Raw genomic sequence first — 15,707 nt, 5'->3', positions numbered from 1 at the left:
CGAATTACCATCTTGTAAATTGTTAATTTTGTTTGCGTGTCCAGTTTACGTTGTCTGTTGATCATAGGGTAGAGCTGTGCTAAGACGTTAGATGTCTTTGAGGTAATGTAACTAATATATTTGTTGAATAGGAGTTTACTATCAAGAATCACTCCAAGATATTTAACTTCAGTCTGCCATGGAATCTTTACTCCCAATAAATAAATATCCTCCGTGGTATGGATTTTCTTTCTAGTAAACAATATAGCTGAGCTTTTTTGGGGTTAACTTGGATCCTCGAGTCTGCCATCCACTTTTCTAAAGTGTGTATGCTAGTTTGTAGTCTTTTAGTTGCCAGTTTTGGGCTCAGTGATCTTGCCATCAGTGCAGTATAATCTGCATATAATGCAGTGAATGTTGTTCTTGGATTCAGAGGGATATCTGCTACATAGATTGAAAACAGGAGAGGTGCCAGAAGAGATCCCTGAGGTATGCCTGCCGAGATCCTGCGTCTGGTCGAAACCGTTTCGCCGACCCTGCTGCATATATCCGTCTTTCAGGCAAGAATGTAGTATTTTTATTAACTTGACTGAAAAGTTAAATTTTATCAGTTTGTAGAGAAGGCCTTGATGCCATACTTTATCAAACGCCTTCTCTGCGTCAATGAAGATGGCAGCTGTATTGAGTTTCCAGTTGAAACCTTTAGTAATGATTTTTACCAGTCGGTGCACTTGTTGAGCTCTACTATGGGCCTTACGGAAGCCGAACTGTTCATTAGGCAAAATTCCTAACTTATCTGTTTCTGCTTGGAATCTTGAGAGGATCACTTTCTCTCTCACCTTTCCGAGGCTGGACAATAGGCTTATGGGTCTGTAGCTTTCGGGAAGGTGAGCATTTTTTCCTGGCTTCTTCAGTGGTATGATTGTGGCTGTTTTCCATGTAGTAGGGAAACTGGAATCTAAAGATGGCATTTGTAATGTTGACGAGATGGACTATGGCCTTTCTTGGAAGTAGTTTTATTATTCTGTTAGTTATGCCATCCGGTCCTGGAGCTTTTTTACTGTTTAGATGGGAGATGATATTTATCATTTCTGCCGGATTTGTAGGAGTGATATGTTCGGAGTTAACAGTGTTCTGTCTTAAGGTTGTCCTAACATGACGATGAATCTTGTACGTAAGGTTGATATTTAGATAACAGTGTTCTGTCTTAATGTTGTCCTAACATGACGATGAATATTGTACATAAGATTGATATTTATTTAGATTCGTATAAGATGGATTGCACTGAGATTCTAGGTTATCTACTAGTGCTTCGGCTTTCTCTTAATCTTTGTGAACTGTCCATTTCTTGGTTTGTATATAGTGGGTATGGGTTGCTTTTTGGTGCGGAAATTAGCACTATACAATTTTTCTTATTTATTTAGGTTATGTTCAAAATATTTTGGTGTTACTATATATTTTACGATTTTTGTTGAATTTTTATGCAATTCTGCAATATAAAAAGATATTATAGAAGAATTTTAAAGTTAATTTTATTATAATAATTTAAAATACATTAAATTTAATTTACTAATGAAAATTAATGCTTACATGCATTGCTTACTCATATTTTGAAATATATTTTCTATTTCTATATACAGTACATGTAATTATATATACACATCTAATTTTTCTGCTTATATAAGTATGCATAGTTTATAGTAACTGAAATATAACTTCTTTAGAGATAGCATAAGACAGTCATACATGTAGCAGAACTATTTGAAAATTCTAAAGCGATTAAATTTCTTGGGCGATCTATTCTATTCTATTCTATTCTCTTTAGTAAAACATACTAAACAACAATGATATAAAATTTCAGATAATTAAAAGATCATGTATTATCTAATAAATTATTATTATTATTATTATTATTATTATTATTATTATTATTATTATTATTATTATTATTATTATTATTATTATTATTATTCAAGAAATCAAGGGATATTAGACATCAAGAAACACTCAACTAACCTACTTCCAGTTATACAAAAACTGTTAAATAAAATCTTACTGTTAAATTAAATCCATGCACAAACATGGAAAAAGAAACATTATAAGTAATTACAGACACATCGCCACGTTGTCTGTAATCAACCAAATCATGGAGCGCATCGTGCATCAAAAACTCTCCACATACGTTGAAAAATTTCAAATCATACCCAAACCACAATATGGCTTTCAAAAAAATAAAGGAACAGCAACACTTCTGTGAACTCTTTCAGGATAAACGCTGCATTGGATAAAAACAGAATAACATTAGTGGTATTCATTGACCGAACAAAAGCATTTGACACACTAACACACAAAACCTTGTTAACGAAACCAACGCATATCGGATTTGGAGGTCGTCTACTCAAGCATACATGAAAAACAGAAAGCACACCACACGTATAGGATCAGCGTTCAGCAAAGAGGTACATGTAACCTGTGGAGTACCGCAAGGAGCTGTCCTATCTCCCATTCTATTTAACATATACACACACGACATAAGCCACCTTCCCCTAAAAAGTAAAATCTCCCAGTACGCAGACGACACGGCCATAGTATCCATTCACAACAACGCCAATATCGCTTACACAAATATGCAACACGACATCAATCAAATCCCTAACTGGTTATCCGAAAACGGCATATATATAAACCCTAGAAAAACAAGCTAATGATATTCAAAAACCCCCAAACCCTGCCCATAGGAACTAAATATCTTACTATCCAACATTCATCCTCCTATACACAAAGCGCAGAACCTAAAATCACAAACCATCACAAAGGTGAAAACAACACGCTATCTCGGACTTCACTTCGATGCTGATCAAAGTTGGAATAGCCATATAAACTACCTACATATCCAGCTTAGGATAATAGCAAGGAAACTATACAGATTAAAAGACATTGCCCCAACCCACATAAAAATACTAATCTATAAAGCATTATGTGAAAACATTTTAAGATATGCAATCACATCATACGCATTCTGCGCAGACTACAGACTTAACAGGCTACAATGGTTGCAAGATAAAATGGTAAAACTGATATTCTGGAAACAACCCACTTATGCAGGAAGCACGGACAAAACACAAAATATTTAAGGTGAAACACTTATGCCACTACACAGTCATGCTAAAACATTACTACAGTCCAACCTATAGAGTAACCAGAACAACATATCAAATAACAAGACCACAGTCAACAAACTACATAACATATAAGTACAACAATCACAATGGCAAAGCCACCCGAAACTTCTACGTACCTGACATGATAAACAAACTGCCGTTCGACAACAGAAACCTAGGAACATACAGAGAGCTGAAACAGGCACTATATAAATATTATAGCGAGAATGAAAATTAGAGCAATTCCTGTTTCTCTCCCCCCACACACACATACACACAAACCTATGACAAACCCCTTCTCAAAAACCATCACTGCAAGAACACAAAGAAACAACCACACCATGTCTAAATCCAACGCTATTTGCAAAAAAAAAAAAAAAAAGTTAAACTGTAACAGCAGTTGAAGTCTTCCACGCACGTACCAACAAAAAGTAAAATCAACACCTGGTTATCCTAATATATATATATATATATATATATAACAAAGTTCAAGTTTAAAGATGATACAACACCAGGGCAACTCATTGTAAAGGTGGGTAAAGCTCTGATCACTCTGCTAAGTATTTTCCCATAATGTAAAGCACATCTAACCGGAAGATGTATACCGCAATGCATTATGGGTGGGGTCACTACCCAGACTGGTTTCAACCTTTTTTTGAGGTCTCCTCAGTGAGTAGTTAGACCCTAAATACCAAGGTTTTAGTAATATGGAGCCTTATCACCTTTACTTAAAAAGGTTTCAACCTTTTTACTACATCTATATCTCCTCCAGAGATTTTTATTAAAAATAAAAACACCTTGTTGCAACTTCTATAGGTAAAGGTGATTAGGCTCCATATTACTAAAACCTTGGTATTTAGGGTCTAACTACTCACTGAGGAGACCTCAAAAAAGGTTGAAACCGGTCTGGGAAGTGACCCCACCCATAATGCACTGCAGTATACATCTTCTAGTGAGATGTGCTTTACATTATGGGAAAATACTAAGAATAGTGATCAGAGCTTTACCCACCTTTACAATGAGTTGCCCTGGTGTTGTAACATCTTTAGACTTGAACTTTGTTTCAGGCACAAACTAAATTGTTTGCATACTTGGGATTAGGAGTTAAAATAACTAAGTTTATAAAATTACTCGGTTATCCTAATATATATATATAATTATTACAGTATCTATGCATGCAATTTATCTGAGACATTAAAAAATATTATTTAAGAATATTATTGACTTGCAAGTATCTGTTATATAATTGTTAAACGTGTATATATAATTATTACTCATCTATGTATGTAATTTATCTGAGACATAATAAAAAAATATTATTATTATTATTATTAATGGTTAATAGGTCCAAAAGAAAAGGCTTTCTTTTCAATTAGATAGGTTTTCCCAGGAAGTCTAAGAAGTCGTCGCGAGAGGGCATTCCTCAATCACCACCATCTCTTCTTAATTCCCAATCTACACACAACGCCATCTACCGCCCACCAATAGTACTGTTCTTCAGGAGATAATTAAAAAAATTTTTTTTAAAATTTAATTGAAAAAAAAAAATTGTCAACAGTTCATCATTATCAGCTAGACATTCAACTAACTAATAAATATACAATTTATTAGTTCATGCAACTGTGACCGTTTCAAAAAAAAAAAAATTGCATCCACTTTGGACACAATATTTCCTACTAGCAATTGGATATATGAAAATCTCCTCTTTTCCTTCATAACATGAAACCGCATACCGTGAGTTTCCTCAAATACCTTATCTCTGCATGCAATTCGTGAGATGCTGGCTTACAGTTATAATGAGTTCATGTCGTAGGAAAAGAATCCGTTTTATCAGCACAAAATCTGAATAATCTTCTGATATGTTTGCGTAGATAAACGATATGACAGTTCTTCCTTCCTTTCCCCCCCCCCCTCAAGATATCAAATAAACATATACTTTCACGACGCAAGGTCCAAAATTGCTCTACTTTTATTGAGTCGCAGTTTCATAGAACGCCGTATTATAGCTTATATTTTTCAAAATAGGTTGCTAAACCGTGTATCCTAATAAATATTAACACCACTGTTAAATTTTCAAAGTACTTAAATTTGCGAAACTATGTATTCACAGAAAATACTCCTACCAGTTTTAATTTTCTAAACAAAGAAAGAAGGGGCGGAAAATATTTCGAAGGCTTTCATTTCAATTAAATAGGCATTCCCAGTTCGCGTTGTATTGTTTTGACTGTATTGTTATATCAATATTCTATCTCACGATAGTTCGCTTGCATTTTTACGTCAAATACAATAATGAAGTCTCGTGGGACAGTATGAGAATTGATTGCAGTAGTATTAGCAAATGCCTTGCTTTCTTGCGACCTGTAATTTAGTGGGTGTTTAAATTCATTTTATTTTATTTATTTATTTATTTACCTATGGAATATAGGTAAGTGAAATAGTGAACAATTAAAAACATGAAAGAGAAAAATATTGATATTATTTATTTTTCTTGAATTAATGGTGATGTTGACAAGAACGAAACATTATTATAAAGGTTATGGGAAAAGAAAAAGAATTAGCCTTTAATTCAATTAAATGCAAAACTAGTGTTATCCTTTTATTTTATTTATTTATTTATTATTATTATTTTTTTTTTTTTTTAGTGTTCTGCAATTTAATTTTTAATGATCATCACAATGCTCCTTAATACAATAAGTGACTGTAATTACTTATACCAACGGTTATTATTTGATTAAATATTTGCTTAAAATTCTGAGTATTTTTCAAATTTTAGATATTTTTTTCTCCTCACGATAAGCATTTGAAATTCAATTCGATTTGAAAATTTCTCAAGACTTTAGAAACAGAATTGTTAGAAGGAAAATTCTAAAAATTCTAAAAGGCGAAACATTTTCGCCTTTTCCCCCCACCCCCCCTAATTTTGTTTTCTTTTTTTTTTTTTTTTCTTGATTCCTGAGCACAGCTTATCTTAAGAAAAACGGAGGAAAAGAAGAAGAAAAATAATAAAAAAAAAACGTTTTCTGCCTTATTTTAGCATATTACGACCATGACTCTGCAGAAAAAATAAAATAAAATAAAATAAATAACATGAAATAAAAAAATAAAACAAACGACAACAATAAAAAAGAAAATAAATTACATAAAATAAGAAATAAAAACAAATAAAATAAAACAAATAAAAAATAGTCCAGCTTATTCTGGTTTGAGATTAAACGGATTATGTAAAATAAAGCTTCTACATATTTTCCAATTTCTCTTAGACTTATACGCAGTTAAAATTACCTCCGTATTTACTTCACAAACGAAGAATGAATTATATCACACTGATTTATTACTGTGTACACCCAAACCTCATTGAAAATATTGATCTTCGATACTAGCAACATGGTCGAATTTCTCTGTAATCTGAGCTTTATCTTTTCCAAAAGAATAGGTTGCTGAATTTCCGCGAAGTTAGAAACATTTCTAGCGTTCCAAATCATAACGTGCATAAGACAATATCACTCACATCTCTCTCTCTCGAGCTCTGCAGCGTGCCACAGATTATCTGCTGTACATTATGCTTCTCCAGATATTATCGTGTGTTTGCCTCGGCAGAAGAAAAAGATTCGGAAGACTGCTCACGGTATATTGTTCAGACAATTATACATTGGACGCTATTGGATGGTGGATATTAGAGACTGGTGAATGTCATTTTTAATTTAATCACGCAGTTAATATTCTTGATTATGGTTATTAATATCCATAAACCAACGACGGAGGTCTGTTTTGATGAATAAAGTAACTCTATAACTAAAATCGCACTTCATAATTGAAATTAGGCTTATCTTCATCATTAAATTACGAAAAGTTTGAATAATAATTTTAAGAATATTTATAAATATCTGCGGTGATCCAATACAGAAAACTGTATTGGTGTTTTTTTATTAGAGAATGTACAAATGTAAGTTAATTTTAAATTTAAGAAATTATATTTATAAATGTTATTTTCTCCATTGAAATTAATATTAAAAAGCGGCTTCAGTGAGACTCTCACACTGTATAATTTCGGTGAGTTGTATCTCAAATTCATTTTTGAGTAGTCCCATTTCACTAGGAATCTGATTTAAAAATGCCGATGCAAAAAGACAAACAAAATACGTGAATGCGCACGCACTCACTCAATGAATCTGTAAGCAATTGTTGAACATACAACTGAATTATTAAACAGTCGTTATTTTGAGTCGAATTGTTTGTTTATATTCTGATTCTAATTTTCATTGCATTGTTATGATATGGTTGAAAAAAAAAAAACTTTTTGACCTGGAATATATTACATTAAACATGTCAAGAATTTATTATTCTTGTTTCATCATTTATTGTTTCATATATTCACGAGTCGATCAAAAGAAAATCATTAATTTTATTTTTAAAGAAAGATATTTCCATGATTGCAACAATGTCTGCAAAATAATAATAATTTTTTATTTATTTATTTATTTAATATTTTTATTATTTCTCAGATAAATTACATACATTATATGAACACAATTATGCATAACAAATACTTTCTCGTACATAAAGTTTTTCAAATAATAATAATAACAATAACTGTTTACAACGTATATTATTATAATATTCATAATGATGATTATTACAAATGTTTCTTTGCAAATTTTACACTCTATATATACAATATCAATAGATATAATCACTCTACATTGCATATTTTTGTTACAGTTATTACATACATTACATACATTTGATTACATATGATACCCTACTTACATTTGTTTATATATGATACTTACATTACATATATTTCTTTACATATAATACATACATTACATACATTGGTTTACATGTGATACGTACATTACATGCATTTGGTTACATATGATACATCTTGGATGAGAACTAATTTCTCTGCTTTCATCCTCGAAGCTTATATGTAAGCTTATCTGAGGATGACACCAGTTGGTTATTATTTATTGTTTTTATTTGCTTTGTTGGAAAGCTACGAAATCTATGGTTGAGAAGTTCGCCCGCACACGCACGCACGCACGCACGCACGCACGCACGCACGCACGCACGCACGCACACACACACACACACACACACACACACACACACACACACACACACACACACACACACACACACACACACACACACACACACACACACACGCACGCACGCACGCACGCACGCACGCACGCACGCACACACACACACACACACACACACACACACACACACACACACACACACACACACACACACACACACACACACACACACACACACACACACACACACACACAAATAACTTGCAATGTATTGATGCGTCGCTGAACTGGAAGCCTGAACGAATATATTGTGTTTCATTAAGTTTGTATGGTATTTTTGGTGCGTGTTTCTTGTTCATAATATGTCTTTAGATCTCTTATCAGGCTATTGTAGTTTGTAAGGTTTCTGTATTCAAAAGATAATTTGTTTATCATGTCTGGGACATAGAAGTTTCGCGTGGCCTTTCCGTAGTGATTATCACAATATTATATGTGATATACAATATTATATCACATATAATATTGTATTTATTTGTGATATAATTAGTTGTCTGGGGTCTTGTTATACGGTATGTATTTCTTACTGTCCTGTAGTTGGCATCGAAATAATGTTGTAGCAAGGCTGCATAGTGACATAAATGTTTAGCTGTCAGTATTTTGTGTTCTGACATTGCAATGTTTATAAGGTCGTGATTTTCTCTTTGTTCCCAAAAGATCAGTTTTGTCATTTTGTACTGTAGCGATATTAATCTATTTAATTTGTAGGGTGCACAGAAAGCATGCGTTGTTATAGCGTATCTTAGTATATTTTGGCATAGTGCTTTGTATATTAGTGTTTTTAGGCGTATGGGAACTATGTCTTTTAACCTGTAGAGTTTGCCAGGTTGTTCGGAGTTTGTTGTGTAGATGGTTTATGTGGCTATTCCAGTTCATATCTGCATCGAAGTAAATTCCAAGGTATCGTATTGTTTCAACCTGAGTGATTGTAGTGGTTTTGCTGTTCTGTATGTTTTTTATGTTGGAAAGTGGATGTTGGATGGTTATATATTTGTTAACAACTGGTCGAGTCAGTGGATTTCTGAATATCATTAATTTTGTCTTTTCTGAGTTTAGGTGTATGGAGTTTTTCGTGGGTCAGTCTATGATCAGATTTATGTCAAGTTGCATATTTGTTTGGGCTATGCTTGCGTTATTGTGGATGGATATTATTGCTGTATCGTCTGCGTATTGGAATATCTTACCTTTGAGTGGTAGCTGATTAATATCATGCGTGTAATAGAGTTGGGGAAAGTACAGCTCCCTGTGTACTCCACAGGTTACTGGTAGCTCTCTGCTTCGGTTTGACCTGATACGTGTGATATGCTTTCTATTTTGAAGGTAGTTTGTAAACCACCTGTGTAGAGGCCGTCTATTCCAACATGCCTCAGCTTTTCTAACAAGGTTTGATGTGTGAGTGTATCGAATGCTTTAGTTAGATCAATAAAGACTACCAAGGCAATTTTGTTTTTGTCTAAGGCGGTATTAATTACGTCTGTAAAGTCTTCCAAGAGTTATGTTGTTCCCTTATTTTTCTGAAAACCATATTGTGTTTTGGGAATAATATGAAAGGTCTCTGTGTATGGTGTGAGTTTCTTCAGTATGATCCGCTCCATAATTTGATTGATAACTGGTAAAGTTGCTATGGGTCTGTAATTGTAATAATAATAATAATAATAATAATAATAATAATAATAATAATAATAATAAAACGGAAAATGCAAAAATATTGCGATCAAAAACAAGTAGAAAAAAAATTATTTAGGCAAATCAAACAAAGATTTGCCTAAAATACAAACGCTTCAAAACTGAAATAATAAGAAACACAAAGAACAACAGGAGATGAAAATAGTTAAAAAAAATATTTGATGATGAAATTTAAGAAACAATTAAAAAGACAAATATGATTTAATTTATATATTAACACTAAAAATCAAAACATAAGTGTGAATATTGAAGTAAAAACCAGAATATCATATTTCATAAAGCAAAAGAAGTTAAAAATACACTCGCACAATCCTCATTAAGGAAGTTGAGTATAAATATTCATGAGTGTGTGTATATTCAATACACGGAATGAATCGTATAATGAAAAATAATGAATATTCAATACTTTTTTCATTAATCAAATTACCATCCAGCGGAATATGCTTTCTATCTATGTAATTGAAAAAATCCATGTAATTAAAATCATTTGAAATTGTAACTAAAATAGTTAAGAGTAAATCAATGCGATATTGATAGCTTTACTTATACATTTTCATTAAATTTTATTTACCAAAATTTGGAAATATAATAAATTTTTGTCCCACTTCAAAACGATTTCCTTCAGACTTATTAATATATTTCCAGTAAACGTTCCACGCGCACAGACACGTTATTTCTCTTGATCATTATAGTAATCTTAGTAGTTTATAACTCAGCGGCAAATCTATTTATCACTCTTCTGCACAAACTGAACACAGCTTTGTGTAAATGAAGTAATTATTTCACAAGGATGAAGAAACTTGCAATAACTGATGAAACAACATAAAAAAATCTCATAAATCTCTTGTAATTGTTCACGCGCGTGATACGTAGGTAAAGTTCGTTCACCTCTGTAAAATATGATTAAGAATTTCAAGGAGGAATGTTTTCTAAGAATACTTCGCACACATACAAGTTTTTTTGCATGAATAAATAGTAGAAAGCAATCACATTTTCTTATGCATGTCTGAAGTTGTCGTTTGAAACTGTCTTATTTGTTTTATGGTACGTACAGATTTTACATTAATATAACAAATTATTTTCTGCTATTGAATGATATTTGAGCTTCCGTAGCTATGCCAATATCGATATACCTGTTAGATTACAATTGGCTGGATATACCTGTTAGATTTCTGTCTTGGCAGCGAAGTTGCTTTATAAAGGTATTTTAAGGTCATTTTCTAATATTATTTTAAATTATTCATATAAAATCTATTTTAAAGAATAATATTAATAGAGATAAAATTAATTAAAACAACAGTTATTAAAATTCTTAATAAAAAATTTAAATAACAAATTAAACCAAAAATATTAGCATATAAAAATAAATCTTAATTATTTCTTTGTGAATTTTTTTTTTTTTTGTACTTAGCTGAACGTAATGATTTCACCCACATTGTTGGTGTTATTCTTCTTCCTTCCATGCTAACTTTCACATGAACTTTTCTTCGTCACTTTACCTTAACAGATAATGCACAAAGCATTAATTAAAATAAACGCTCTTCTTTACGCTTAATCGAGTTACAAGGAAAGCTCTTTAGCTCTTATCTTTCGGTCATGATTGTCCTCCAGAGGTTTGTTTACATATTTGGGCGGATCCTAATTGATGATAGTGTGAACATTTTTCTTCATTTCGGCCTCACATTGTTATGCTAAGCTTCTGTTATCTCATTTTCACTTGGATGCTACGAGCGAATTAACGTACGGTATCATTTAGCGATTATCTCCTCTGATATAATAAGAAGAAATAAACTAAAATATATTTTAATGTACTGCAAATAATTGTAAGTATTGTATAAGATATATTACGCGTGATACAGATTTTACAGAGATGATTATTTATTTATTTATTAAATATCAATAAATTTTGAATAACTTTTTAATTTCTTCATTTCATAAACGAAATACCCTCATATATATATATATATATATATATATATATATATATATATATATATATATATATATATATATATATATATATATATATATATATATATATATATATATATATATATATATATATATATATATATATATATATATATATATATATATATATATATTATTATTTCTTTTGGACATATTTTTCTCCAATTTATTAAATTAACAAAAGCGTTGTCTTCAGTTAATTTGAACTGATACGTCTGGACACCATAGGAGTTTAAAAAATGCAATTTCAGAAGGTTTTTACAGCGAATTAATTTAAAGGATTTGCTTCTGATATAAAAATGATAATATCCGATGAACAGATAAATTATAGGATTTTTTGTGTTTATTCGCAATGTTATTTTTTTATAAATCAGCATTGACGTATTATTTAGTTAAGTCTCTACTAAATACGAATGTATATCCTCATGCTGTACGCTGATACAATATTATTATATGATGACTGAAAAACACCTGAATCTTACTTAATAAACCTTTTAAGGTTTATAAAACAGAAAGTGAGTTAATCTGGCATCATCATCATTATTTTATTTTTTTCTTTTATATGCCGGAAACTTGATTTTTTCATCCCATAAGCAGGAAAATGAAATAGAACAATACACCTAAATAATAGACCATATTTTTCAACAGTTGTATGAAAAGGTTCGATTTTTTTCACTCGAGAAAAGTATAGTGGGGAACGGGAGAGCTCGCGCATGTGTATCCGTGAGTGTGTGTGCGGCTAAGATATCAGGCTATGAAAAAATGTCACTATCTCAGTGAAAATTAACTCTACGCTGAATGAAAAAAAAAATGAAAAAAAAGAAAAGAAAAGTTATACCATTTAATTAATTAATTAAAATATGTGTTTGCCTTACGTTTTCCTTCATGAACAAAAGTGTTTTGCATGCAGCTTTCCGCTTATTCTTTAGGGTTTTGCATTAATTTATTTTTTGTATATATAAAAATATTTTTCAAGCCTGTGGAAAGCAATATTATGGTTCAACATATCGCTTTGCGCCTTTGAAATTTATGTATTAGTGTGACAATGCCATGGCATTGTCACACTAATTATCACCTGAGGTCACTAACCTGCTTTACACTTTGGTACGATGTCGTCCTTTGCAGGCACAAATTATGTGCGCATAGCTTACTTTGGGACCAGATTTCTTTTCTTTCATTAATTTTTTTTTTTACTAAAGAATAATTTAGTAGCATTAGAAGGTAGCAGGTCTGCCCCCCCCATCTCCAGCTTCATTTCTTTTCCTTCCATGCAATAAAAATAAATCTCATTTAAAATGAGTTTCTTCTCTTTAGCATCCATGATGATTATTCTAAATCATAGATCCAACTTGCTGCATCTCAAAGACCAAAATGTTAGGGACATTCCCATACTAAATGAAATCCACCCGAACATGGGATGATGGTAACGAATCGATAAGACTGTCTCAGAATTATCTGCAATTAGGGATATTATTATTATTATTATTATTATTATTATTATTATTATTATTATTATTATTATTATTATTTCTTCAGATAAGCTTACATATAAACTTCGAGGATGAAAGTAGAGAAATTAGTTCTCATCCAAGATGTATCATATGTAACCAAATGCATGTAATGTACGTATCACATGTAAGCCAATGTATGTATTATATGTAAACAAATATATCATATCTAATCAAATATATGTAATAACTCTAACAAACTTATGCAATATAGAGTGATTATATCCATTGATATTGTATATATAGAGTGTAAAATTGCAAAGAAATATCTGTAATAATCATCATTATGAATATTATAATAATATACGTTGTAAACAGTTATTGTTATTATTATTATTATTTTAAAAAAATTATGTATGAGAAAGTATTTATTATGCATAATTGTGTTCATATAATGTATGTAATTTATCTGAGAAATAATAAAATGTTAAAAAAATATATTATTGTTTTGATAAAAATAGTTTAGAAATGACAAACATTGAAAGCTTGCAAAATTTTTACGGAAGAAAATAGGTTGGTATCAACTTTCAATATGTTAATGTTAATATCTAAATAAAAAATTAAAATTTTATATAAAATATTATTAAAAACTGAAATTGTTGTTTAAGTTTTAAAAATATGGGAATAATAATGAAAATACTTTAAACAGTATTTATTTTCAACAGTTGCATGAAAAGGTTCGATTTTCATGCAACTGTTAATTTGCATGAAATTAACAGTTGCATGAAACTGTTGCAACAGTTTGATGCAACAGTTTCATGTTGCATCATGAAACTGTTGCAACATGTTTCATGTTGCAACATGAAGTATTATTTATACTTCATATTCCATGTAATTAAATGTATAGATTGCTTATTAATAGGAGAATAGAAATTAACATGATCCAATACCCTTGGATGGTAATGGATGGCAATGCTGTAGCCAATGAAGTTCTAACTGAGGCTCGGCTATTGCCGTTACCCTCCTGCCATGATCAGAGCTTTAATAGCTCAATAACACCTTATTCCTACACTGTCCTCTACAGATAACGGGGAAGATGAAAAGCATTCTTGCTTCGCCCCTTGAAGTCAGTCCTTATAAGGACTATAAGAACATTTCAAATCATGTTTTAAAATACTGGTTAGAGGCATTTATCCAGTAAGGGAAGTAAAAAATCTTCCTTAAAATTATGAAAAGAAAGGAAAAAATTCAGTACATGGAATGCTAACCTGTACGAATACGTAATGTTGAGACTGTTGATTCGATTTTGCTCGGATTACGTATGATAAAGAGAAGTAAAAAAAAATTATTATTATTATTATTTTTTTTTTTTTTTGCTTGTTTAGAGATTACAGGAGTAGATCTTTGGGCTTTGTATCTCTATCCCAGAAATTTCAATATTTGTAGTTGCAGGGATCTTCGCTTGACTGTAGTGTATGTTTCGCTTAGCAAAGATCGCAGTACCCCCCCCCCCTTTCCTCCCCAGCATCTAGCCTATCATTTTAGTACAAAATGTACTTTCTTAAGCTTGGGTTGTAAAATGGACGAAGGGTGGGTTGAACTTTTGCAAATTGTATCATGCAACCAGGACCGGCGCATAATATTTTTCTTGTGTGTGCGATTAATGTTCGGCATCTTTCCAAAAAAGTTTTTTTTGAATAAAGTGTGAATAAAACGAACAGGAAATGAAAAACAAATGAAAACCGCTTTACAGTATAATGTTACCTACGGATTAGTCCTGCTTATACAAATTTTTCCAAGTTATATACATTTTAAAAATAATATAAAATAGTAATATAAAATTAAGAGACTTATTCAAATATTCTTTACATTTATTTTGCTAAAAGGGACCTCTGGCTTTCATTTTAGCGAAATCCTGTCGCAGTACATCAATATTGATAGCCTGAGCAATATTATTTTCTATTGAAATTAGTGCCAAACCGTTGCTTGATCGCGGGTAATTCTTTATTAATTGGAATTTAGAAAATGTTCTAATGAAAAAATAAAGAACTATTTTAGGTATATTTTCGTAAATTTTAATCAAAAATTACAGTGATATAATCGGGTCCAGGATACAATTTCAGAATTTGTTTGTTCGTTTCCGGGAAGATCTGAAGGGGCCCGAACGGAAAACGACGTACATTCATAATTATATGTACCATTGTGTACCATTCATTGTTCGTTTAAACTCTTATCTCATATTTTTGACATCTTTTAGGCGCCTTTTCTTCTGCGGCGCCTGTGTATATTGCTCACTTTGCACACGCCACTAGCCGGGACTGCATGTAACAAAGGAAATATTACTCTTGTGTGTGTGT

The 15,707-nt window shown here is 31.3% G+C and overlaps 1 protein-coding gene across 1 annotated transcript in view; it reads left to right on the top strand.

Annotated features, from left to right (window-relative positions):
* The window catches only part of LOC150104172 (glutamate receptor 1-like), a 509,694-nt gene that overhangs the window by 333,860 nt on the left and 160,127 nt on the right, over positions 1 to 15,707 (top strand). The window lies entirely within an intron of this gene.

This window comes from Typopeltis vanoorti, chromosome 8 (assembly GCF_054136105.1).
Source record: "Typopeltis vanoorti isolate ZY-2024b chromosome 8, IOZ_Tvanoo_1.0, whole genome shotgun sequence".
NCBI lineage: Eukaryota > Metazoa > Arthropoda > Arachnida > Uropygi > Thelyphonidae > Typopeltis > Typopeltis vanoorti.
Note: the sequence above shows the minus strand (reverse complement) of the source record. Positions and strands in the feature narration are given on the sequence as shown.